This window comes from Tamandua tetradactyla, chromosome 3, assembly GCF_023851605.1.
Source record: "Tamandua tetradactyla isolate mTamTet1 chromosome 3, mTamTet1.pri, whole genome shotgun sequence".
Taxonomy (NCBI): domain Eukaryota; kingdom Metazoa; phylum Chordata; class Mammalia; order Pilosa; family Myrmecophagidae; genus Tamandua; species Tamandua tetradactyla.
In genome coordinates this window covers 121,718,997-121,724,996 of record NC_135329.1, presented here as the reverse complement: position 1 = coordinate 121,724,996, position 6,000 = coordinate 121,718,997, and positions in this window count along the sequence as shown.

Here is a 6,000-nt window from a genome sequence, read left to right as displayed (position 1 = left end):
GAAAAAATTTAATGTTATCATAGCTTGGCTACATTGATTTCTAGGAGTAAGAGAGACTATCTCTCCATTTTCCCTTTTTTGCTTTTAGAATTGCATTTTGAGCATTTGATGAGCTCCTTCTATAATAGCTTGACCTTGTGGGTTATATGGAATTCTTATTACATGCTTTATGTTCCGTAATTGAAAAAATAACTGAACCTTTTTAGATACATATAAGCTGGTCCATTATCTGTTTTTATTTGTGAAGGAATTCCCATATGTCCAAAACATTCTTGAAAATGAGTAATAACATGTTCAGCTATTTCTCCACTTAAAGGAGAAGCTACAATATAGCCAGAATAAGTATCAACAGAGACATGAACATAAGCTCATTTTCCAAATGAGGGTACATGTGCAACATTAGTTTGCCAGATTTCGTTTGGTATAAAACCCATTGATTTACTCCAGGTGTGAATGGTGTAGAATGTAAAGGACTACAACTTGAACAATGTTGAATAATTTGTAGTGCCTGAGCAGGAGTCAAATGAAATTTTTGTTGTATACTTTTAGAATTGCAGTGTGTAAGATTATGTCATTTAGAAGCTTCCACAGTTCCAATTAATAATTTATCGACTTTATCATTACCTTCTACCAATGTACCTGGTAATTGTGTATGAGATCGAATATGAACAATGTAAATTTTATGAGTGCATTGTCAGATAGCATTTTGTAGTTGTTTAAATAACTGACCTAATTCAGAGCTGTCAGTGTTTAGATTAACCGTTTCAATATTATGAGTGACAGTAACAAAATATTGTGAATCTGCTATAATATTAAGTGAATTTGGTTTATCTTTTATTAATTGAATAATGGCTGCTAATTCTGCTTTTTGTGCCAAAGTACACTTAGTGTCCCATACTTTTGTGTCTTTAATATCCAGCTTTCCCTGATTTACCGGCATCTGCAAAGTAAGTATCAGCATCAGCTTAAGGGTGTGTCACTGATTATTTTAGGCAAAATCCAAGTAGTAAGCTTTAAAAATTGAAATAATTCTGTTTTAGGATAAAGGTTATCAATTTCATTTATATAATCTGCAAGGCCTATTTGCCAATTTAAATCAGCTTGATATGCACTTTCAGTTTATTGTTTGGTAAGTGGAACAATAATTTTTTCTGGATCTAATCCACACAATTGTCTTAGCCATAAACTGTCATTGAATATTAATAGACCCATTTTATCTAGGTAAGCTGTTAATTTTTTCTGTGCAGAATGAGACAAAAATATCCATTCTAGTATAGCTTCATGTTGTGTTAAAATTCCTGTGGGAGAATGTTCTGAGGGAAAAACTAAAAGCCATACAGGTACTCCAATTTGAATTCTATGTAATTGAGCTGAATGAATATGTTCTTGAAGCCATTCTAATTCCTTTTCAGCCTGAATGGTTAATTTTCTGGGACTATCTAATTGAGGATCTCCTTTTAAAGTATCAAATAAACGATGTAAGACATAAGTAGGAATTCCAAGTATGGGTCATAACCAATTAATATCTCCTAATAATTTTTGAAAATCATTTAGGGTTTGCACATGATCTCATCTGAACTTTCTGAGGAGTAACAGTAACTTTATTTACTATACTGCCCAAATATTTATATGGAACTGTTTTTCGAATTTTTTCTGGTACTATTTGTAATCCTACTTTATTTAGTCTTTGTTCTAAGCTTTGAAAAAGAATTTGTAACTGTTCTTCTTGTTCCACGTCTATTTAAATGTCATCCATATAATGAACGATACATGCTTCAGGGTATTTGTCTCAAATAGGTTGTAAAACCAATCTAACATATCTTTGGCATATTGTAGGGCTATTTAACATGCTTTGAGGAAGAACTTCCCATTGATACCTTTGTACTGGCTCTTGATGATTGTGGCCACAGTAAAAGCAAATTTTTCTTTATCCTGTTTCGCTAAAGGTTTGGTAAAGAAACAATCTTTTAAATCTACCACAATAATAAACCAGTTTTTAGGAATCATAATCGGTGGGGGCAAGCCAGGTTGTAATGACCCCATAGGTTGAATTATAGCATTAACTTTTCTTAAATCAGTTAACATTCTCCATTTTCCTGGTTTCTTTTTTATAACAAATACTGGAGTATTACAAGGACTATGAGATTCTACATGTCCTGCTTTAAACTGTTCTTAAACTGAGTTAGAGCCTCTAATTTTTCTTTAGATAGGGTCCACTGCTCAACCCATACAGGCTCATTTGTTTTACAAGTTAAAGGTATGGGTTGGACTGTAATGTCAGCAGTGGCCCCAATTATAAATTTGGACAGCCAAGGCCTTTGAGAGAACTTTGTCCTTGAATATTTAAATTTTGTGAGGGGCTCTGAAGTGAATTGTAACCCATATTTTTCATCATGTTTTTTACTGCAGGAGCTAAGAATGGAATGCTGACATATGCTCCCCAGTGCTCTAACAAGTCTTTACCCCAGATTTATTGCTATGTCCAGAACATAAGGTTGAATGGTACCTGTTTGATCATCTGGCTCTTTACAAGAAAGGATATTAACACTTTGTTGAACAGTGTTAACCGTGCCAATTCCATGTAAAGCCTGGCTTAATGTTTGCAGAGGCCAGCTTACTGGCCAGTATTTTAAAGCAATGATAGTAATGTCTGCTCCTGTATCTACAAGTCCTTTGAAAGACTTATCTTCAATTTGTATAAATCCTCAGTTCTTTCTCTAGTTAATAATTATTGCCAATATACTTCTTGTTTTATAGTACTGCTAAATTCTTTTATTCTTTTCTTTCCTGAATATCCCACTTTATAATATGGTAAAATTAATAATTGAGCAATTTGGTCTCCTTCTACAATTTCATATGGATCTTGTACTGAAATTATAACTCGAATTTCATCTTTAAAATTCTCATTAATGACTTCTGTATGAACAAAGATACCTTTATTACTTAAACTACCTTTTCCTAGCACGAGTCCTACTGTCTATGCAGGAATAGGGCCACAATTTTTACTGTCTTAATTTTTCTAGGATTAGATTCAGGAACTAGCATAATAGTTTCAGCAGTAGGTAAATCTACTGCAGCACTTCCACTGGTTGCAGGGGACAAATCTTGGAAACATCGCCGAGTGAGTTTGTACCGGGTATTGCATCCACTCGGCATTGTTTTGGCTGGGGCCCTAAGCTGGTTCCCGTATCCAGTTTCCGGATAACCAATTTCCTTCAATATCAAATCAAAACCTACATTGATGGCTCCAATGATAATCTTTTCGACATTTAGAACATTTTCTGGAAAGCATTTCTTCCTGATCTAATTTCTAAATTACCATTATTAATTTTGAGATGAGCTCCAAAATTAGTTTTAGTTTTACAACCTTTTTTTCATGTGTCCAGGTTTTCCACATTTGAAACATTTCTCTTTTTGTGACCCTTTTATGCTTATTCCAGCAATAGCTTCAGCTAACATCTGCATTTTATGTGGTTCTGAACCAATGTCCCTGCAACATCTAAGATAATCCTCTAGATGTCCTCCAGCAGCTTTAATAGGGCGTAAAGCCTTTTGACATTCAGTATTAGCATTATCAAAAGCAAGTTTTTGTAATAATAAATCTCTTAATTCCACCTGAAATACTGACTTTTCTATATTATCTTTTAATCGAGCTATAAAATCAGTATATGGTTCATTAGTTCCTTGTAAAGCTTTTATAAAAGAGGAGTAACAGTCCCAGGAGGAGTAATTTGTTCCCAAGCTCTGATACAAGCAAGTCAAATTTGAACAATAGCCATATTATCATACTGTGTTTGGGCTCCGACCCCAGTATATGGGCCAGTGCCCATAATTTGATCTGCTGTGACTGGCACTGGTGGCTGTGCATTAGCATTTTGAGCTGCTTGTTGATTTGCTTCATCTAGACGTAATTTCCATTGCAAAAACTGAGCTGTTAAAGCAGCACGAGCAAGCATCTCGCAGTCCCATGGAATTAATCTTTCAGACTGTGTTAGTCCTCTTAAATGTTCCAAAGTATACGGAGAAGAGGTACCATACTGAGCACAAGCAGTTTTTAATTCTTTCAAAATTATAAAAGGAAGAGTCACATGCTCAAATTGGTACCCTCCTAGAGGAAATCGATCACTGGGAGAAATTTGAGTAATTGGTACTAGAAATATATAAGCTTCCAGATCCCCCTCTAATTGAGCTTGTCGAATTCCCAATGAGACTGCTGGCCCTTTAGGAAACCGCAACTGAAAATCGTGGTGGACATTCATTTGTTACATTGTTGGGAGGAGCAAAAGGAGGAGAACGCTGAATATATTCTGATTGTTCAAAATAAATTCCTTTATGGGATAATTAATCTACAGAGGGTAAATAAGGAAATTCCTCAGAATGAAAAGAAGTGTTTTTTTTCCTCCCTCTGTATTTCATCTGCGACATCAGTTAGCCCATCATTTTTCTGGTCACTATCATTTACATTTTCCAAACTACTATGTTGAAGTAGTTGTAATACAGCTGTAATTAAATTACATAAAGACCAAATTGAAACAGGAATATCTTCCCTTTGTCTATAAACCTTTTTAAATTCCTTTATCACTTTGTGCCATAGTTTAAGTTCTAAAGTTCCTCTTTCTGGCAACCAGTGACAATATTTCTGAATAATGCAAAATAACTGTGAGTTTATCCTTTTTTACTTTCACCCTGTTTGCCTTTAACAAAGTACATAAAAATGTCTCATATTCACCACGTAAAGAAAAATATTGCCCCATTGTAGCCCTAATTATAACATTTCCAGAACAAAACTTTTTACCAAGTTCTTGGAGTCCAGAATCTCCTACCTTCTGGGTCCTGGTGACATGACCAAATCTGCTCCCATCTATTGGAGCCTTCCCTTGTTCTGTCTCCTGTTCGTCCCTTCAGGTCCTTGTAGGTCCTGGCTGATCTGTTTGGGCACCAATTGCTGGGATTTCCCTAGGGAACAGGGGAGAAGAAGGGGCACCGTGCAGGAATAAGAAACAACAGACACAAGAATTTAGTTAAGTGGGGTCAGGGGACTGAAGCTCATCAGGACCAAGAGTACCGACCGAATAAACTGACATCCACATATTCATTGTGCTCTTACATGGGAACTGTTTTAAGGAGTATAACAAAGCAAGATTATTTTTAATACCTGTCATGCCTGCATAGCTACAAAGTTTGGTGCACAGTTCTTGAGCCAGGAACTGTTTATTACTTATCAGAATGCTTTCTATACATCTCTTTGGGCTCCAGAGTCAGCATCCTTTAGAGCAGAGTGAGCATGCCTGAAACTGAAGAGGCAGAACTTTCTCACAGTAAGGGCAGATTAGATAAGGTGCATACAGGCCAGACCTCATTTCACAGGAGACCAAAGTCTTTTCTCCAAGGGTATTCTGACATGGCTCTGCCAATGGTCAGAGGCCTGCTTCTAGGCCCAAACACAGTGGGTCAAGGAAAAAATTACAAGAGAAATCAGTAAATATCTCAAGGAAAATGAAAATACAACATTTCAAAACTTATGGAATGCAGCAAAGACAGTGCTAAGAGGGAAATTTATCGCCCTAAATGCCTATATCGAAAAAGAAGAACAAAAATTGAGGAATTAACTGTCCACTTGGAAGAACTAGAGAAAGTACAGCAAACTAACCTCAAAGCAAGCAAAAGGAAAGAAATAATGAGGATTAGAGCAGAAATAAATGAAATCGAGAACATGAAAACAATCAAGAAAATCAACAAAACCAGAAGTTGGTTGGTTCTATGAGAAAATCAGTAAGATTGATGGACCCTTAGTGAAGTTGACAAAAAGAAGAAAGAGGATGCAAATAAAATCAGAAATGGAAGAGGAGACATAACCACTGACCCCACAGAAATAAAGGAAGTAATGAGAGGATACTATGAACAACTTTATGCTAATAAACTCGGCAATGTAGATGAAATGGACAGCTTCCTAGAAAGGCATGAACAACCAGCACTGACCTGAGAAGAAATAGATGACCT